The sequence below is a fragment of the Schistocerca gregaria genome, chromosome 2 (genome assembly GCF_023897955.1).
Source record: "Schistocerca gregaria isolate iqSchGreg1 chromosome 2, iqSchGreg1.2, whole genome shotgun sequence".
NCBI classification, from domain to species: domain Eukaryota; kingdom Metazoa; phylum Arthropoda; class Insecta; order Orthoptera; family Acrididae; genus Schistocerca; species Schistocerca gregaria.
In genome coordinates, this window is record NC_064921.1 from 25,313,925 (window position 1) to 25,336,086 (window position 22,162).

The window sequence follows — 22,162 nt, forward strand, 5'->3', positions numbered from 1 at the left end:
TTAATTATGTATTTATTTTCTGTGATTGTCTTTCAAATTCGGAAGTTTTCTTGTCGCGCTAGGAGACGGTTTTTGGTGCTAAATACGATTATTTTCATATTTGTTTCTATTGTCATGCTGAGGTAGTTTTCTTGTCAGAGGTATTTGGCAAATGTTGAATGACTGATGCTGTCCCCGTTTCATTTATGCTGCTTATATCTTGTACCAATGTTCTGCTGTTCTGTAAGGAAATAGTATCACAGCTGTTACAATGAAGTTGCTAATTGCCAGATCTTTTAGTATACATCAGTGTCATCCTCCTTTTTTAAACATACATGTGATGAGTTATTACTTCGGTATGCTATTTTTATCCCTTGCTTTTTAAAGAAGTTTTTCGTTCTTTGTGTCAGTTTGTTTCTATATTACAATGTTTATGAGCTTGTTCTTGACCTTTTGTGTTGGATCGTCCTTATGTAGTAGTAACAAGAGGGCCGGCCGCGGTGGCCTAGCGGTTCAGGCGCTCAGTCCGAAATCGCGGGACTGCTACGGTCTCAGGTTCGAATCCTGCCTCGGGCATGGATGTGTGTGATGTCCTTAGTGGTATTGGTGTTCGTGGTTGTTGTGAGTGTTGAGGCTCCTTCGATTTGTATGGTGTTTTTCTTTACTTATTTAGCTCGTTATATTTTTGTCTTTCTGGAGTTTACTATTCAATTTTGTAAATAGAGATTATTGAGACACAGTGCTTTTCTACTGCTTGAGTTATTCCGTTTAGTTCCTTATTGTTGCCTCGCGGAGTAGCCTCACCACGGTTCGCGTGGCTGCCCCCATCGGAGGTTCGAGTCCTTCCTCGGGCAGGGGTGTGTGTGTTGTCCATAGCGTAAGTTAGCTTAAGTTAGACTAATTAGTGTGTAAGACTAGGGAACTATGATCTCAGCAGTTTAGTCCCATAGGAACTTACGACAACCTTATTATTCTTGTGTTTATCTAATAATACTGCGTTTAATCTATAGATCATGACATCATAATTTTCTCAGAGACGACCGAGAACTTGGATGGGATACTGTCTCAAAAAGAGGTTATATGATGAGCATCAATGAAAGTCGAACAAGGATAGCGGAATGCAATCGAATCAACGAAGGCGATGCAGAGGGGACTGGGTAGGGGAATGACGCAATAGAATAGTATGTTTTCTATTTGGGGAACAAAATAATGGAACGTTACAGACATAATGTTGTAAATGTGTAGTGTGAAGGACAGGAGAAAGCTATGTGAAAAGAGCAGTACGTTATCATCGAAAATAAATGAAAGTGTTACGGTATCTCTCCTGAAGGTATTCGCATGTAGCACAGCAGTACATGAAATAGAAACATAGGCAATAAACAATACAGACCTATATTTGTAACAGATGAAGAATTAATGCCGCTTAAACAAGACCAGACAACAGTAAGTAGATTCAAATGGCTGTAGATTGTAGTGGTTATGCATACATAAGAATACTTACAAATGACAGTATCATTAAGAGCTGCACGTACTACATCCTAACAAAAGTATTCACAAACCCCTAAATAGTGCGGAACTGAACACTAGATCTCACGACAGGCCGACATACAAGCATAAAAGGAGATGGCCAGTACTGTGTTTTCAGCAAAGAAGCAGAAACAGCGGAGTAGGTCAGTAAGGACAGCTCAGTCAACATGGAATAATTACTGGAAGTGACGTAAATCACAAACCCATCAGTGGTATTTCTAAAGCTGCACGTCGCCTGTTGGTGATATAACTGTGAAGTGTAAATGCAAAGAATCAGCCACAGTGAGACCAAGACCACGGCAAACCTCACATAATGATGGACAGAGACCAGAGACCATCAAGCATTGTGAAGTGTAGCTCTAAAAATCGCTTAAAGCCAGCATGAGGAAATGCTCATGAGTTCCAAAGAGCTACAAAGAGTCAAGCTAGTCCAATCAGTATCCATAGGCTTTTAAATCAAAAGGAGTGTAAAGGATGGGTAGCTCACAATAAACCTTACATTTCTGAACTCAGTGGCAAGTGATTCTTGAGATGCTACAAAGAGTGATGCCACTGGACAGTGAATGACGTTATGAGTGATTTGGAGTTATGAAGCAAGCTATAGCCGGTGGCAACCCATGGAAGGTGCAATGGCAAGACTGAAGCAACGAAGAGGTTGCATAAAGGTGTGAGCATGTATTTCATGGCCATCCTGTGATCCCCTTATTGTGCTTAAGACTAAACTATATTCGGATGGAAACGAATATGTTTTACAGTATTGGGTACTGAATAATGGAACTGTTTGGAGACAATGATTGTGTTAACGTGACATTGCTCCCTGTCGTAATGCAGCAGCATCTTTGAGACAGTGCTTTATGAATGATATAAGGTCCGGGTACCATTAGGAACTGCCACGCGTCGAAACCCTGCGGCAACGTCAAGTTGCCATGGAAACTTCCTCAGCAAAGCAGTATAGCAGGCTTAGCATCGCAGTTCGTAGCTGTGGAACCGTTGCCGCTGCCGCGCACCGCACTGAGATGTCAGCTTTAGAACCTGGGGCACACGGAACTGTCGACGTAGCGCTGGCGCAATCAGTCAGACGGTGTGAAATACGTACCACACAATTTCAAGGAAATTATTTGTGAAAGAAGTTTGATTGCTCTATATTTTACAACCTGATATATCTGCTCAATAAAACAAAGAATTTCTTTCACTATTCATCATTTTTACTAGCTGTAGCTCTTTTTTTAGTAATCAATTACAGGATGTTTCATTGACTTTGCAGAGCTAAAATCGCACTTCGTACACTGCGCTTACGGCTTATTTTAGCTGATACATTATTGCATATGACATGTAGCTAAGATGACGAAATTGTGTTTACCGGTGAGAGTATAACAACAGTTCTCGATATATTGAACCATATGTCGGTGGATGTGCACGGGTGGGTCACGAGCGGCGTGACGAGTTCCTTCCCCGTCCGTCGGCAGTCATGCGGTCGCAACAGTCACAAAATTTCGTAAAAAGTTCAAGATACCGAAACGAGGTTTTTTGCAAATGATAACTCATGAAAAATAAAAATAGTCACGCATTTTGTCACGTGATAAATATGGGTAACTTTTTTATCTCTCAAGATATGGAAGTACCTATAGCTTTCTACTATGGATATACCTACTTTTTAAGTGGATTTGACAACACGAGAAACGAGAGAAAAATGGCTCTGAGCGCTATGGGACTTAACATCTGAGGTCATCAGTCCCCTAAAACTTAGAACTACTTAAACCTAACTAACCTAAGGATATCACACACATCCATGCCTGACGCAGGATTCGAACCTGCGACCGTAGCTCAGTTCCAGACTGTAGAGCCTAGAACCGCACGGCCACTCCGGCCGGCGACGGTGAACTATGAACGGTATATCACACACATCCATGCCCGAGGCAGGATTCGAACCTGCGACCGTTGCAGAAACGAGAATCCCAGTAACATGGAGCACGTTAATATTTACAATATTCCATACACACCTACAGAGCTTAAATCAAAACCAATTTGGTGGATGATCTAAGTATCTACAAGTATTTTTTACTTGTCTTTGCGTAAGGCATTTTGTTTATTTGCAAGCTGCGCTGGTGCATCCTTTAATAGGCCCCAGAATGTCCATCTGGTATCTAAAGTCAGCGGAAAAGGCTCCCCTGCACCAAATACGTAATGCAGTTGCAGAACTGCGTTATGATATGTTTGTCATCGATGACTCCTTCACAGTTTGAAAACCCCCAATGCGTTGAATCATGGAAATACTCATTGGTTTTTATTTCCTGAAGGAATTTATATCTTACCCAAAATGACACATATTGCAAAGTGCCAAACACAGTAGTTCAACAGTATAATTTTCTGACTGACGCTATAAGGAAACTACATCACAAGTCGCAACTTTATCCTAATATAAAGGTATTTGCAGTGAGTAATAGAAATGTATTTTGAAGTACATCACAAGTGGTACGTACTAAATTCTACATTAAATAAATTTTCTGGCAATTAACACATCACTGACCTAGTTAATCAAAGCTGGCTAGTTGTTGCTGGTGTGCGTCAACGAAAAGCAATTCGTCTCACTACTTTCTTTGTTGTTTGTGTCTAGTTGTTGCTGGCCTGCGTCAACAAAAAGCAATTCGTCTCACAATTTTCTTTGTTGTTTGTGCCTAGTTGTTGCTGGTCTGCGTCAACAAAAAGAAACTCCTCTCACCATTTTGCTTGTTGTAGTCTTGAGCCTGAATCCTATGTTGACAGATCGCTCCACAGAAGTCTATCCTGTGTAAGCCTCCACACCTCTGGATAACCACTGCAACCTGCACTCACCGTTGTTAAACCTTTGTCTCTCTCTAATTTTGCCTCCATTACTAAACTGACTATTTCTTGGTGCCTGAGAATTTTTTTTATTTTTTTTTAAATTTTTTTTTTCTACTGCCTATTTTCATTTTACATCTTCTCTACTTAGGTCTCCTCGACTACTGCTTCCTTTTCAAGTCATTGAAGTCTTAGAAATACAGTATGGTTAATATACACTCCTGGAAATGGAAAAAAGAACACATTGACACCGGTGTGTCAAACCCACCATACTTGCTCCGGACACTGCCACAGGGCTGTACAAGCAATGATCACACGCACGGCACAGCGGACACACCAGGAACCGCGGTGTTGGCCGTCGAATGGCGCTAGCTGCGCAGCATTTGTGCACCGCCGCCGTCAGTGTCAGCCAGTTTGCCGTGGCATACGGAGCTCCATCGCAGTCTTTAACACTGGTAGCATGCCGCGACAGCGTGGACGTGAACCGTATGTGCAGTTGACGGACTTTGAGCGAGGGCGTATAGTGGGCATGCGGGAGGCCGGGTGGACGTACCGCCGAATTGCTCAACACGTGGGGCGTGAGGTCTCCACAGTACATCGATGTTGTCACCAGTGGTCGGCGGAAGGTGCACGTGCCCGTCGACCTGGGACCGGACCGCAGCGACGCACGGATGCACGCCAAGACCATAGGATCCTACGCAGTGCCGTAGGGGACCGCACCGCCACTTCCCAGCAAATTAGGGACACTGTTGCTCCTGGGGTATCGGCGAGGACCATTCGCAACCGTCTCCATGAAGCTGGGCTACGGTCCCGCACACCGTTAGACCGTCTTCCGCTTACGCCCCAACATCGTGCAGCCCGCCTCCAGTGGTGTCGCGACAGGCGTGAATGAAGGGACGAATGGAGACGTGTCGTCTTCAGCGATGAGAGTCGCTTCTGCCTTGGTGCCAATGATGGTCGTATGCGTGTTTGGCGCCGTGCAGGTGAGCGCCACAATCAGGACTGCATACGACCGAGGCACACAGGGCCAACACCCGGCATCATGGCGTGGGGAGCGATCTCCTACACTGGCCGTACACCTCTGGTGATCGTCGAGGGGACACTGAATAGTGCACGGTACATCCAAACCGTCATCGAACCCATCGTTCTACCATTCCTAGACCGGCAAGGGAACTTGCTGTTCCAACAGGACAGTGCACGTCCGCATGTATCCCGTGCCACTCAACGTGCTCTAGAAGGTGTAAGTCAACTACCCTGGCCAGCAAGATCTCCGGATCTGTCGCCCATTGAGCATGTTTGGGACTGGCTGAAGCGTCGTCTCACGCGATTTGCACGTCCAGCACGAACGCTGGTCCAACTGAGGCGCCAGGTGGAAGTGGCATGGCAAGCCGTTCCACAGGACTACATCCAGCATCTCTACGATCATCTCCATGGGAGAATAGCAGCGTGCATTGCTGCGAAAGGTGGATATACACTGTACTAGTGCCGACATTGTGCATGCTCTGTTGCCTGTGTCTATGTGCCTGTGGTTCTGTCAGTGTGATCATGTGATGTATCTGCCCCCAGGAATGTGTCAATAAAGTTTCCCCTTCCTGGGACAATGAATTCACGTTGTTCTTATTTCAATTTCCAGGAGTGTACAAGTTGTACAATATCTTGTGTCCCAGAGTTCTATCCCAAAGAGAGTATTTCAGTCAAGATTGTCAATAGCTGTTTTTTAAATCTACGTATGCTATAAACACAGGTTGGCCTTTCTTCAGTATGTCTTCTAAGACAAGTTGTAGAGATCAGTATGGCCTCGCTTGTTCAGACATTTCACAGTTTGTATAGTTTCTCTCGCCTCCCCCTCCACCCCCCACCCCCCTTGCCCCACATATTCCTTCCATCTTACAGCCATTTCTCCTTTGCTTGGTTCTAGTTTACTATCTGAGCTCTTCATATTCGTACATCTGCTTCCATTTGTTCCAGAGACTTTATTTATAATTTCTTTTCGCTGTGCTCCCCATTTATCTTTTACAGGTGCAAACCAGCAAAGCAGGAATAACTAGCAACCTTGCATTATCCTCGTAGACATTCTTGTTTTTACAATTAATATAACTTTTATTTTCTTTAAGCCACTAATTTGATTGAAAGTTACATAATGAGTAAAGGAGAAGACAGTGAAGTTTTTGTTTTGACCACTGGCAGAACCTGGAACTGACGTCCCAGGAGGATTGGTAAATATTCAGAGACATGACAAGATCATTCGAAGCAAAATATTCTAGTGCACATGTGCTCTAAAATGCATACCTTAAGAGCTATCGGCACTTCGTCTCCCACACTGTGAAAATAAGCTCTTCTACTGCAAGGTTTTTCCTATCACGTCCTGTATGTTGATCTGGGACACCATGTATAGCGCTCTTCAGTGCCCTCATCCATCGCATGAGTCATGAAGTGAGGAAGGAATAACATCACTTCCCTTGTGCCCTTTATCACAAAGTATTCGGGATAAACATAAAAAAAGATTCGTGTGTTGGAAGAACACAGAAGTCGAACGAATACATGGAAAGTTTCTGCTTAAAGTAAACGTCATCAGTCGCTATATTTGAGAAATATAGTATCTTGCACAGTATTTGCAGATAGCTACCTTCTTTTTGTTTTCTGTTACCTCCGGTATACTGGGGAATTTGGGGGGGGGGGGGGCAGAGGCTGTATCAGAATTTTGTTTATACTTCGATCTAGGAACCAGATAAGTCTCCAGTCTGCTTCTTTCTCCTGAAAAACTGACTTGTTTGGTTCATTCACCTTCCATCAAAACTTTGAATGCTAATATCTCTGGAATCGCTTGTTTTCGGTTTCAACCTTTCAGCAGATGCCTATTATCCAAATCGAGCAGTGACAATAATTCAGTTACGGAAAGAAAGTGACTTAACTTGATTTTTCCTCTGACCCTTCATTTGCATCTTTGTTCCATGATTTTTAGACAAAGTGTTAGCGATGATCTAATTATGCTCTGTGCAAAATTCTACCAGGCGGCTTCCCGTTCATTCATTCGCCTGAGCGATGTTCTCTTACTATTTTCTCTAGCTATCCCTGTTACCAAATTCCAGTCTCTCATTACTTTATACGAATAATTCCTTTTATCTTATACATTCTTTCAATCTCTTCATTATATATGGCGGTTGAAGGCATGTGAACTTTGATAGGTGGGTGCTGGGATTATGTCTGCCTTGATTATGATAATGTTAATAGCGGTTTAGAGATGGAGTGGAGTATTGTGATACAATTTCATTGATTGTTTCAATAATTAACACTTACAGAGTGGTTGAAACACGTGGCCTTAATGTAGCAAATGAATTAATGTCGTGTGACTAAGGCCTCCCGTCGGGTAGACCGTTCGCCGGGTGCAAGTCTTTCAAGTTGACGCCACTTCGGCGACTTGCTCGTCGATGAGGATGAAATGATGATGATTAGGACAACGCAACACCCAGTCCCTGAGCGGAGAAAATCTCAGACCCAGCCGGGAATCGAAACGGGGTCCTTAGGATTGACATTCTGTCGAGCAGGCCACTCAGCTACCGGGGGGCGACCATGTAGCAAATACTAGGATCAACTGTCAGCCACTTTCAGTTTCAAATGAAGGTGATGTACCAGCATGATATCAAACTGCATTTACGTATTGAAAATTGCAATAAAAAAAGCTGTTATGAAAATAGCAGCAAGTTTTCATTCTGGGGTGATTGGTTTTCAAAATGTCGTCGACTACACAGGGTGTCCTAAATAAACGCCGATAACCTTTAGAAACCGGTTCCTTATACCAATACAAGAAAGAAGTCTAGTAAACGAGGTCTCTAAAGCATAGACCTTCAGATATATGAGCATTTTTTCATCTTCGATACTGTGAAACACAACTCTTCTACTGCAAATGCTTTGCTTTTCATATTTTGGGAGGATGCAGTACAGACCAAAAAGAGTATAACATGTCTAGTAAACATTGGCTCTGAAATGCTCGTGTTCAATAAAAGAGATGTCTTTCATACAACTGCAGATCAAGAAATGCTCGTAGCTCTTTAAACTATGCATTTTAGTCCCCATGTTTACTATACATTTGTTCTTGTGTTCGGCAGTATTTCATCCTCCGGAAATATGGAAAGCTAACATGTTGAAGGTATAGGAAATGTGTTTCATAATACCTAAGATGGGCAAGTGTTCATACCTTGTAAGGTATGCATTTTAGAGCCGATGTTTACTAGACTTATTTTTACTTTTTTCTGTATTAGGAATCTGTCCATAAAGTCTATCGGTGTTCTTGAGTAGCGCAACAGCGAACAACCGTGCATGGTAATTTATCAAATGTGAAATACACTCCTGGAAATGGAAAAAAGAACACATTGACACCGGTGTGTCAGACCCACCATACTTGCTCCGGACACTTCCACAGGGCTGTACAAGCAATGATCACACGCACGGCACAGCGGACACACCAGGAACCGCGGTGTTGGCCGTCGAATGGCGCTAGCTGCGCAGCATTTGTGCACCGCCGCCGTCAGTGTCAGCCAGTTTGCCGTGGCATACGGAGCTCCATCGCAGTCTTTAACACTGGTAGCATGCCGCGACAGCGTGGACGTGAACCGTATGTGCAGTTGACGGACTTTGAGCGAGGGCGTATAGTGGGCATGCGGGAGGCCGGGTGGACGTACCGCCGAATTGCTCAACACATGGGGCGTGAGGTCTCCACAGTACATCGATGTTGTCGCCAGTGGTCGGCGGAAGGTGCACGTGCCCGTCGACCTGGGACCGGACCGCAGCGACGCACGGATGCACGCCAAGACCGTAGGATCCTACGCAGTGCCGTAGGGGACCGCACCGCCACTTCCCAGCAAATTAGGGACACTGTTGCTCCTGGGGTATCGGCGAGGACCATTCGCAACCGTCTCCATGAAGCTGGGCTACGGTCCCGCACACCGTTAGGCCGTCTTCCGCTCACGCCCCAACATCGTGCAGCCCGCCTCCAGTGGTGTCGCGACAGGCGTGAATGGAGGGACGAATGGAGACGTGTCGTCTTCAGCGATGAGAGTCGCTTCTGCCTTGACGCCAATGATGGTCGTATGCGTGTTTGGCGCCGTGCAGGTGAGCGCCACAATCAGGACTGCATACGACCGAGGAACACAGGGCCAACACCCGGCATCATGGTGTGGGGAGCGATCTCCTACACTGGCCGTACACCTCTGGTGATCGTCGAGGGGACACTGAATAGTGCACGGTACATCCAAACCGTCATCGAACCCATCGTTCTACGATTCCTAGACCGGCAAAGGAACTTGCTGTTCCAACAGGACAATGCACGTCCGCATGTATCCCGTGCCACCCAACGTGCTCTAGAAGGTGTAAGTCAACTACCCTGGCCAGCAAGATCTCCGGATCTGTCCCCCATTGAGCATGTTTGGGACTGGATGAAGCGTCGTCTCACGCGGTCTGGGCGTCGAGCACGAACGCTGATCCAACTGAGGCGCCAGGTGGAAATGGCATGGCAAGCCGTTCCACAGGACTACATCCAGCATCTTTACGATCGTCTCCATGGGAGAATAGCAGCCTGCATTGCTGCGAAAGGTGGATATACACTGTACTAGTGCCGACATTGTGCATGCTCTGTTGCCTGTGTCTATGTGCCTGTGGTTCTGTCAGTGTGATCATGTGATGTATCTGACCCCAGGAATGTGTCAATAAAGTTTTCCTTTCCTGGGACAATGAATTCACGGTGTTCTTATTTCAATTTCCAGGAGTGTATATGGACGAATAGTTCGTAAGGAAAATAAAATATTTGTAAGTCCTCATCCAACTTCGTCTTTCTTTGGTATACTTTACGGTACAGTTAACCAAATGCACCGCTTGTTTCTGTGGCTCCTCATCCGTGCCTCAGTGGCCGTCAGTACTGGATACCGCTTCAGTGTGGAACCGCGCGACCGCTACTGTCATAGGTTTGAATCCTGCCTCGGGCATGGATGTGTGTGAAATGACCTCAGATGTTATGTCCCATAGTGCTCAGAGCCATTTGAATCCGTATCAGTTGTAAGTAGGCTATTTGCTATGTAATTAGGTTTTTATGTTGGTAACGCCACGTAGCACTCTGTATGAGAATCACTGACCGTATTGTGTGCAGTCTGTGGCTGGTTTGCATTGTTGGTATATTTGCTATTGTAGTGTTGAGCAGTTGGATGTGAACAGCGTGTAGCGTTGCGCAGTTGGAGGTGAACCGTCAGCAGTGGCGGATATGGGAAGAGAGTTGGCAGAGTTTTGAGAGCGGACGATCTGGACGTATGTCCATCACAAAGAGTAAATTTATAATACTGTATTTCATGAACTGATATATATATGGTGACTTTTGAACATTATTAAGGTAAATACATTGTTTGTTCTATATCAAAATCGTTCATTTTCCAACTATGCCTATCAGTAATTAGTGCCTTCAGGAGTTAGAATCCTTTATTTAGCTGCCAGTGTTGGCGCTCGCTGTATTGCAGTAGTTCGAGTAACGAAGATTTTTGTGAGGTAAGTGATTCATGAAAGGTTTAGGTTATTGTTAGTCAGGACCATTCTTTTTTTAGGGATTACTGAAAATCAGACTGCGTTGCCCTAAAAACATTGTGTGTCAGTTTAGTGATGATCAGAATAAGCAAAGAGAGAAATTTCTGAGTACGTTCAGTTTTATTGATTGGCGACTCTGTGTAGTGTCCTGCGCACCACGACCAGGTAATGGATACACTTGAAAGGAGAGACAGCGTTGGTCGTATTTTTTTCTTTTATTAACCGCAAAATCGATTTTCGGTCACTTAGTGACCATCCTCAGCGCTGTAATATACAATTTACATTGGTAGGCACTGCTGTCAACACACACATAAACACGTGATCGCTCTAAGCTTGTTGACAGCAGTGCCTACCAATGTAAATTGTATATTATAGCACTGAGGATGGTCACTAAGTGACCGAAAATCGATTTTGCGGTTAATAAAACAACAAAGTACGACCAACGCTGTCTCTCCTTCCAAGTACGTTCAGTTTTGCTGAGCTGTTTGAAAATCAAATAAGGTAAGGGGTTTACCAGAACAGTAACTCATAAAATTTTCTAAGGAAACGTTTCACAGTAGCGAATGGTGGATGGGAAGGACGACTCGCAGGAAACACCCGTGTGTGATCTAATTTAAGCTTTAATTTTTAATTTTTTTTTTTTTTTTTTTTTTTTTTTTTTTTTTTTTTGGGGGGGGGGGGGGGGGTCCGAGGCGCATCTCAGGATGTATGTGGGAGGAATTTCTACAATAAATTCTTCATGTTGAACATGTCCGTTACGTCGTCTCTCCAATGACGAAACAAGCCACTTTTCGTCCGATCATCTCCAGCTCTTCCACCAATCCAAACTCAAAGTTCCCAAATTGACAGGCAACAATCAGTAGAAGCAGTCCAGAATGAGATTTTCACTCTGCAGTGGAGTGTGCGCTGATATGGAACTTCCTGGCAGATTAAAACTGTGTGCCCCACCTTCCAAACTTTACAGAAGCTCTCCCGCGAACCTTGCAGAACTAGCACTCCTGAAAGAAAGGATACTGCGGAGACATGGCTTAGCCACAGCCTGGGGGATGTTTCCAGAATGAGATTTTCACTCTGCAGCGGAGTATGCGCTGATATGAAACTTCCTGGCACATTAAAACTGTGTGCCCGACCGAGACTGGCACAAGTAAAGCTGTGAGTACTGGGCATGAGTCGTGCTTCGGTAGCTCAGATGGTAGAGCACTTGCCCGCGAAAAGCAAAGGTCCCGAGTTCAAGTCTAGGTCGGGCACACAGTTTTAATCTGCCAGGAAGTTTCAAGTTTCAGTAGAAGTAGTGTTTTGTAACCTATTTATTTCTTGGATGAAATGTCTTAAAAGAGTCTTCCAACGAACCTCACCCTGATACCTGTTTTTTCCTATAATTCATGGATATTTTATGGTAGTTCCAATTTACAGTGATTCATCGTCACTAGCGTAGTCTAACAGTAATTGATGTTTCGTTAAGTCTGTGTGCTATAGGTAACAGCAGTTCATGGTCTAGTGGATACCGGAACGGTAGCTCAGCGTGTTCGGTCAAAGAGCTGTCTGGTTTCTGTGATAGAAAAACTGAGATAAGGGACCAACTACGAACTTGAACAGATGTCATGTGACGTCCACTACGACCAAATACAACGAACAATAACGATCGAAATGAAGGAAAAGTGGTTAGCGTTGCTGCCTCAGGATCATGGTGTCCCGCATTCGATTCCCGGCCGGGTTGGGGATTTTCTGTACACGGGGACTGGGTGTTTGTGTTGTCCTCAACACTTCATCATCATTCATGAAAGGGGCCAGATTAGACTGTGTAAAGATTGGGACTTTGTACGGGTACTAATGACCGCGCTGTTGAGCGGCCCACAAACCAACCATCGCATTCAGGACACCTGCCAGTCCATGGAATCACTTTCGATTCTCTGCTGGTTTTCCTGCTTTGATCTTATCCATACTGGATGAGAGGTCGTAGTTGCGAAAGTCAATGCTAAAAATATATCGGCTCAACCACTTGTTTATAGTGTAAAACACTAAGATTGACGCGTTTCGGAAGTCAAGCTTCCATCATCAGAATAATAAAAAGTAAAAGAGCCTGTTGAAACTCGCTAAAATGGAACATGCACCAGGCACAACAAAATTGATAATAAAATTAAAACATCGTGGCTACTTCCCTTGTTGCAGCCGTGTCTTCCAAGATGCATCATAACTTGCCAGTATGTGGCAAGGGTGGTCAAGTCTGTTGCCATATCCTTCGTGACCAGTGTTGTTCTCGTTGTGGTCTTCAGTCCAGAGACTGGTCTGAAGCAGCTATCTAGGCTCGTGCATCCCGTACCAGTCTTTTCATCTCTGAATGACTATCGCAATCTACATCCACCTGAACCAGCCTACTACATTCAAGCCTTAAGTCTCCCTCTAAAATTGTAGCCCATCCCCGCTCTCCTCACACACAGACGAACAGTTCCTTCAATTGCCAAATAAAACTAATGATTCCTTGATTGTTCAGTACGTGTCCTACCCATAGATCAGTTCTTTTAATCAAGTTGTCTCAAACGCAACCTCGTTTCCCAGTATCGAATGAGTAGTTTTACAGCACATTTAAATTCTTGAATACAACTGTCAGCACTCTTCTGTAGCAGCACGTTTCAGCTGATTCACCTCCGTGCAAGGCTTCTCTCCAGACAAATACCTCAGAACTGACTTCCTAACCCTTAAATGCTTCATTTTCATAAATGCATTTTTTGACAATGCATGTCTACGTTTTATAATCCTCTATTTTGACTACAGTCAGCAATTCAAATAGGGGTCAGCTATTCAAATAGCGACTATTTGTGCCCCGTTTTGAAATCCAATTCTGTGCATCAGATACCTAACTCATCTGCATTTCGTTACCCTTGTTTTACTTTACTCATTTTGATATTTTGCCCAACAGAAAACACATTCTTACCCGACTTTTTTTTTTTTTTTAACTGCGCTTTGGAGTGTAGGTTTCGTATATCCTGACCATACTGTGCAACGTAATAGCCATATGTCAAACGAAATGAATGCGCATAGTGTCACACTTTGTTGTGCAGGTGAGTGTATTGTTTACTTCAGGAGAAAGATGACTATCCGTCCTTAGAGCCCCACGTTTCTTGATGGTGGTCTTTATCAACCGTATTTCATTGGAAATTTGGTATATTCCATTGCTTGCGTACTAAAATTTTGTGAATTCAGGGTGTACAAACTATGCCTACGATAAAGTAAAAGAAAATAAATGTATCATCAGGTTTTCGCTGTAAAAATTAATTCTGTTAATAAAGTAGTTTTCTCTACCTGTGAATCAGATTCAATTGTTGTTATTGGCCCCTTATGACATTATTGAAATATCAACGTTCTTGCCTCTTACTGGATTACAGCGGCACCATTTTTTCTACCGTAACACAGATAAATCCACCTGCCGCTTTCCTAGTACATGTATTTCTACTCATTCTCGTCTGTGAAACCTTGATGTAGCTGATAACTTTTTTTCAGAAATAAGACACGAACTCCAGTTCGATACCGTCTGTCGTTTAAAATATCCTTCCCGGGAGTGTGATAACCTTGTGAAAAATGCCCACTCCTCTTATTAGAGCTGCGTGTTACGTAAGACAGCTAGAAGCATCCAGAGCGTCACAGCATCAGCTTTTCCTTTTACAGCTGGACGTTTCTCCCAAAACAGCAGCTGAATCTGGAGGGGTCAGTTTCGCAGCGATGAAGAAGTCCTGAACCGAACTAATGGACGGATCCTCTTATGTTTGATCTGAGAAACATTAACTCATCTACGTTTATGGACATTTAGTCTACAACTGATAACAGAAGTAAAGTAATAGTTCTAATTAAACATCGTATTTATTTATGAAATAGTATGGCTTGGGCCCCCCGAGAGGCAGGCGGTTCGCCGGGTGCCGGTCTCTCAATTTTACGACACTTCGGCGACCTGCAGTCGATTAGGATGATAGGATGATGAGGACAGCACAACACCCAGTCCCTGGGTGGAGAAAATTCCGCGACCCAGCCTGGAATCGAACCCGGGCCCAGAGGATTGATAATCCGTCACGCTGACCATTCAGCTACCGGGGCGGACAACATCGTATTAATCTTACACTATCATGTAAATGATAATAACTGTAAGCTGAAGTTACTGTTAACCAGAAGCAATAGATACGGTAGCCTGGGGAGTGACATTCGAATTAAGCCGGTTGTATGGAAGGCGAATGGTCCACTTCAGTTTATTGCAAGCATTCTAAGAAAACATAATTCAGCTGCAGTTCCTTCTCTAAATCCTCGCACGAACGAAAAGATGGATGACATCGAAATAAGTGTCCAAGGAATAGAAAAGCAACTGAAATCACTCAACAGAGGAAAGTCCACTGGACCTGACGGGATACCAGTTCAATTCTACACAGAGTACGCGGAAGAACTTGCCCCCCTTCTAACAGCCGTGCACTGTAAGTCCCTAGAGGATCGGAAGGTTCCAAATGATTGGAGTAGAGCACAGGTAGTTCTAATTTTCAAGAAGGGTCGTCAAGCAGATGCGCAAAACTATAGGCCTATTCTCTGACATCGATCTGTTATAGAATTTTAGAACATGTTTTTTGCTCGCGTGTTATGACATTTCTGGAAACCCAGAATCTACTCTGTAGGGATCAACATGGATTCCGGAAAAAGCGATCGTGTGAGACCCAACTCGCTTTATTTGTTCATGACACCCAGAAAATATTAGATACAGGCTCCCAGGTAGGTGCCATTTTTCTTGACTTCCGAAAGGCGTTCGATACAGTTCCGCACTGTCGCCTGATAAACAAAGTAAGAGCCTACGGTATATCAGACCATCTGTGTGGCTGGATTGAAGAGTTTTTAGCAATGGAGAGACGTCTACAGACGTTAAAGTAAAATCAGGCGTACAACAGGGGAGTGTTATGGGACCATTGCTTTCCACAATATATATAAATGATCTAGTAGACAGTGTTGGAAGTTGCATGCTCCTTTTCGGGGATGATGCTGCAGTATACAGAGACGTTACAGCATTAGAAAATTGCAGCGAAATGCAAGAAGATCAGCAGCGAATAGGCACTTGGTGCAGGAAGTGGCAATTGAGCCTTAACATAGACAAACGTAGTGTACTGCGAACACATAGAAAGAAGGATCCTTTATTGTATGATTATATGATAGCGGAACAAACACTGGTAGCAGTTACTTCTGTAAAATATCTGGGAGTACGCGTACGGAGCAATTTGAAGCTGAATGATCATATAAAATTAATTGTTGGTAAATCGGGTGCCAGGTTGAGATTCATTGGGAGAGTCCTTAGAACATGTAGTCCATCAACAAACGAGGTGGCTTACAAAACACTCGTTCGACCTATACTTGAGTTTTTGCTCATCAGTGTGTGATCCGTACCAGATCGGGTTGACAGAGGAGATAGAGAATATCCAAAGAAGAGCGGCCCGTTTCGTCATAGGGTTATTTGGTAAGCGTGGTAGCGTTACGGAGATGTTTAGCAAACTCATGTGGCAGACTGTTCGAGAGAGGCGCTCTGCATCTCGGTGTATCTTGCTGTCCAGGTTTCGGGAGGGTACGTTTCTGGATGACGTATCGAATATATTGCTTCCTTCTACTTATACCTCTCGAGGAGATCACGAATGCAAAATTGGAGAGATTCGAGAGGGCACGAAGGCTTTGCGGCAGTCGTTCTTCCCGCGAACCATACGCGAGTGGAACAGGAAAGGGTGGTAATGACAGTGGCACGTAAAGTGCCCTCCGCCACACAGCATTTGGTGGCTTGCGGAGTATAAATGTAGATGTTTATGTAGATGTGTATAGAAGGCAACATACAAAACACAACAGACATCATACAGTACACCTAAGCGATACTTTCTTGAGTGCTGTTCAACTGTTTGGAATGCGAACAAGATCAGTTTAAAGCAATACAGGGAAGCAATTGAGACGCGTACGGCTAGATTTGCTACAGTTATTTTCGTTCAATTCACGATCACTACCGAAATGATCCGTGACGTTTCGTGGCATTCCTGAAGGGAAAAAGACGTTCCTTTTGCGAAACGCTATTGAGGAAGTTTAGAGAACCGGCATTTGCAACAGTTTAATAAAACAAATGAGGGCTCTTACGTGGGCTTACGCTTCCCGTATCTCCATTCACAAATGGATCAGGGAAGGGAATGACTAGTAGTGTGTGTGGTACCCTCCACCATGCACCACATGTTTTGCAGAGTTATGTATGTAGATGCAGATGAGATGTATTCGTAGTCGCTTGAGTCTGACAGTGATTGCTGTAGTTCAGATCAGTTTCATAAACTGCACTGACACTTTTCGTATTCTGCCACTCTCACATTAGTGTGACTCATACACTTTGCGGATTATTCAAAATTTACATGATGTGGTGTCCGATATATTGCCTTATTTGGTCAGAGGGAAGAGGGGAAGGTGTTATGGAACGCATCTACTGTTCACTATATGCGCTAAAATCTCAGATCAAAATTCCGAACATCCCTATTTCAGTTACGAAATATTTGGGTAGGATCGGCCGCGGTGGCCGTGCGGTTCTAGGCGCTGCAGTCCGGAACCGCGGGACTGCTACGGTCGCAGGTTCGAATCCTGCCTCGGGCATGAATGTGTGTGATGTCCTTAGGTTAGTTAGGTTTAAGTAGTTGTAAGTTCTAGGGGACTGATGACCTAAGATGTTAAGTCCCATAGTGCTCTGAGCCATTTGATTTGCGTAGGATACGTTTGGTCTGGTTGAAATTAGTGGTCTGTTGTTTACCCTCCACAGGGTTTCTTTCCTTACTCATTCATTTTTACATAAGCCGCCACTAATCACAGGTTCAGATTGTTGGGCCGAGGAAACGCCTGTTGCAGAATCTCAGCTGCAGGCTGTGCCAGAACGACATGCAGCGCATCATTTGAGCCACAAACACTGAATTCTTATAAATGCTGCCAATTTTCGAGAGGGAAAGGATGTGAAGAATACAAAGTTCCAAGCCATGGCTCCACAGCTGCTTAAAACTGTTGTTATAACCAAAATTTAATTGCACATCGTGTGACGGTGAGTATCCTAATGACAGCAAGAATATTGTCACTTGAAATTGCTCTCTAATGGTGAAACTAGCTAGCCATTCTGTACCAATAAATTTTAGTTGTCGACAAAGGAACGCAGCCCCTTGTGGGCCTACGGTTTTAAACTTTAAATATTTTACAAAGAATGTGAAACAGAAAGGAAAGCTGTTGTGAGGATTTCTTGTTGCTAGCAGTGGGGAAAATTTCTGTGTCGTAGCCCAAAAATACCTAGGAACTATTCAGAAAAAACATGGCTCTCACTTCGTAAATCGAACTCGTTATTGGTAACAAACTCTGAGATTAATGAATATCATTAGTCTGGAACGAAACACATCCTCCTTTCGCCAGACTTTGTATCACGTTAAGACTCGAACCGAGACCTCCCCGCAACAGTAGTCTGTTGGCATGCAAAGTCAAACGTAATTTCATGGCTTCTGCTGCGTCCGGATCACAAAAAACAATTTCAAGAACGTCTTAAGTTGCTACCAGGTATGTGTCTCAAAATGTCCAGTCAGTTTCTAACAGTTATGCGCCAACCATTCACATCATTTTTCAAATTCTTAGCAGCGGGCTACACAGAACATTCCTCTTTAAGAGTCGTAATTTCCACGTAGGCCTATAAGGTGTACACGCTCCCGTGGGCAGAGCTACAAGGAGACTGGAGCGGGTGCCTTCCCAAGCGCAGGAACAATACCCTCCAATGGAGGTGTCGCCTCGTTGATGCAGTTAACTCACAGATCAGACACGCCGCCATTGCACGCGACGGCTGTGTACGTCGCTGCAAGCTACACAGCATGACAATACTCGCTTGATTTGAGAGTGCGGAAGGGCCTCGAAAGGAGGTGAGTAACTAAATCCCACTGCAGCAACGCCTTATGAATTCTTCAAGGAAAATCTTCATTTTACTTTACGACAGATCACGTCAATTCTCTCTGTGCTCAGATAGGCTGGGTGTGACGAGATAGGTGACGTGACATGTTTCGTGGTTACTGGCATCCACAGGATCTCTCAAGGTTTATCAGATGCCTATCATTAATCCACAACTGCTATATAAAATCGGACATCTCAGGTATCTTCGCTCGACTTTCTCTATCTCAATTTCACTCACACGGCTTTGTAACATACTATCCAATGACCTGCATCAGACCCTAAATATCACTGCCTTAAAACGGAGGTTATACTTTCAGGTGTTATTATCTACGTAGCCTCACTCTCGGCATAACCTAGTAACCATCTCCAGTAACTCAAAGTACCTACAACATTTCTATACTATCCACGCTTTGCTTTCTTCTTCTTCCCTATCCATTTCTGTTTCCTTTCCTGCGTCACATCTGTAAATCTTGACCTATTATTTCCTTCCCTTCCCCTGCCAAGACAACTTCTTCTCCACTTTTGATTCCTTCTGTGCTACTGCTACACATAACTGCAAGATGCCATGAGACATATCACAGACGAACGCAGAGAACACTGAACCATCGCAAATGACAGTACGAAGCCGAGCCTATAAATATTGCTATACTATGTTCCTGGGTGGTTCTGCAAAAGCTCTGTAGCTGTTCGATAGGTTTGGGGAGTATCCTTGACTTCCCGCTCCTTCAGCGCTTAAGTATTGTTCCAGTAAGTGGTGGTGTAAATGATCTAAACGAAGGTGAGAAAAGTCGCGTACACGGAAAGGACAGTCGGAAAGGAATGTTTTTTCTTTTTCGCGAAGTTGGTGTATAATTTACTGTTTGTGGGGCGAAATTTTGTGTTAGTAGGTGATAGAAAATAAATAAATTCAGCTGAAATCAAAATCTGGAATTGATTAGTCAGTATCGCGACGAGTGCACAGTCAACGTGGAGCGGTGGAATAATATCAGAGGACAGTAAAGTACCTGCGGTATTAAACGTGTAGTTTAAAAGACGTCTCTTAAGACTGTCCTAATTAGACAAATTGCTGAAATACTATATGTTCATACTGCATTTGTTATTACTATATTATTGTTATTATTATTATAATTAATATTATTATTATTATTACTTATTACTCATGAACACTGCATACTGCAGTTTTAAACTGATAAGGATTAAATATAACCGACCCAAGCAATCAAATTATTTGTCACGTGAAATAACCGCATGAATAAATGTCGTTGACACATATAGGTAACATTTTGAGTTGAAATTTCAGTTGATATTGGACAGAACCTGGACAATGTAATTTGAGGAACACTATTTTGCTAAAAAGAAAATGTATTCCAACTATAGTCAAGAAATAAGGATTCATTAATGCTAAGTCAGCTGCTACTTGCATTTGAAAATGTAAAATACACCAGAGAATAGACGTATACGACACACTTTCCACTAAACATTATATGGCAAGAAATATTTTGTTTGCGGTGTCTTCCACGTCATCAAAAAATGTAGGCTATGCCTCTGTCAGAGGTACATGTAACGAATGTAAGGAGCAGTCACTATAGAAGCATTCAATAGTAGATAAGTGGTCATACTTTCCAACTGTTTTTGACTAACATGCTATTTTCCAGATCAGTATATATAAAATGATCAGTAAGAGCTGTTACGGTGGTATTACGTTATTTAATGACTGAATGTTTTACGGAAAATGTTATTGAACTAGTCGACACCTAATCATGTTAAAGACACCCTGAAACATCATTAATTCAAAACCGCTCAAAACAATCAAAAAATATTGGTCACCGACATGAATCGCAATGCTAACGTTCTGCTGTTTTAGCTAAAAGCCACTACTGAGATTTGCAATAGTACTGAAGTATCGCTTACCCACAGAATTTGCCTCAGCTCAAATGAATCAAAAACGGAAATAGTAACTAAGGAAAAAAACTGTCATTTCAGTGGAGCGTTCGGGGACGCTTGGTGTCCCGCTTTCTGACAGACGCCGCAGCCGCGTGCGCAGCCAGTGGAGAGGGAAGGCAGCACGAATACCACCTAAACTGCGCGGCAATTGCCGAGCGACTGATTCGATTTGGCGCCGTGCGTTGAGTAGGCGACCGAAAGCGCGGTGGTGGGGGCAGATGGCCCACTTGGGGGCAGTCCAGACTCCGTACGCATGCGCAGTGGTGCGGAACTCTTAGCCGAGCTGCGCCAAGGGAGGCAGGGTCCAGAGACGGGAATGTGACGCGGCGGAAAGTAGGGGGAGGGGGGGGGGGCAGTCGGGAAATGAAAACAATCCCATGCAACCGCTTCCAGTAACAATAATTATCCTAATGGTAACCTGCTTTCTAGTTTCAGGTGAACGTAAAGCTGAAATTTGCTGTCAGCTGTCAAATTTACTAGCTGCATTTCGCCTTTAAAGAACTAATGCTGCGTAACTGACAATGTTGATTTGTCGAGTAAATACAAAATCGCGCGAAGCTACAGCACATTGTTACAGTATTCATTACAGAATTTAATATAAGTAAGAAATTACTGTTCACGTTGCCCCAAAAAAACAATGACAATCCGTAATATAGGATTAAATCAGACTAAATAACTTTTTATTTTATCCATTTTAGATGTCTGGTGAAAGGTTGCGAACAAGATAACAATGGATTTGTATACAAAATAACTCATTATGCTAGCAGCTATGACTTTATTTTTAAGAATATTTTGCACTGCGTGTTTGGGAAATGTTCCCATTATAAAGAGCTTTTTTCGTGTTCGATGGTGTTTATTCGTGAAATTTTCGATGTGCAAAGTACTGCAATGTTCATGTTGCCTTTACTAAAAAAACGCGCTTACTTTTTGATCAATGATCGATTTTTATGGAGAATCAGGAAAGTACGTCTATTTACGGTTTTCTTGCCGTCCACTTGTTCAGAAACTCACACGTACTAAGCATCAAACACATTTTTCTATCCATAGCACATAATAACAGTATCAGACGTAGAGAAAGAAAACAGTTACAAAGGTAGACCTCTTCTTACTTACAGTCAACAGAGTTAGCGGTATAGGACGCCCACTATATTATGTACTGTTACGTCACATAGTTAAAGGTACTTACTTATATGTATCGGTATTTTTATTTCAGCTGATTATGGAAGTATCTGAGGAAATTCACTGATCCACTTTCCAGTTTTTCATTTGGTATTTTGTCTTTACATTTTTTGTGATGTGCTTATGTCTGCAGTTCTTCCAACAAATTCATTTCATGACCTTTGTTTAATCGGTGAAGTACTTTGGTATTTTGATCTACTTT

The 22,162-nt window shown here is 43.4% G+C and overlaps 1 protein-coding gene across 1 annotated transcript in view; it reads right to left on the bottom strand.

The window, feature by feature from the left end:
- Nucleotides 1-20,917, bottom strand: part of LOC126335601 (PDF receptor-like) — a 383,334-nt gene extending 362,417 nt beyond the window's left edge. The window contains exon 1 of the mRNA XM_049999054.1: nt 20,749-20,917. The gene's annotated coding sequence lies outside the window, so the exon portion shown is untranslated. The remainder of the gene's footprint in view (nt 1-20,748) is intronic.
- Between the last annotated feature and the right edge of the window lie 1,245 nt (nt 20,918-22,162).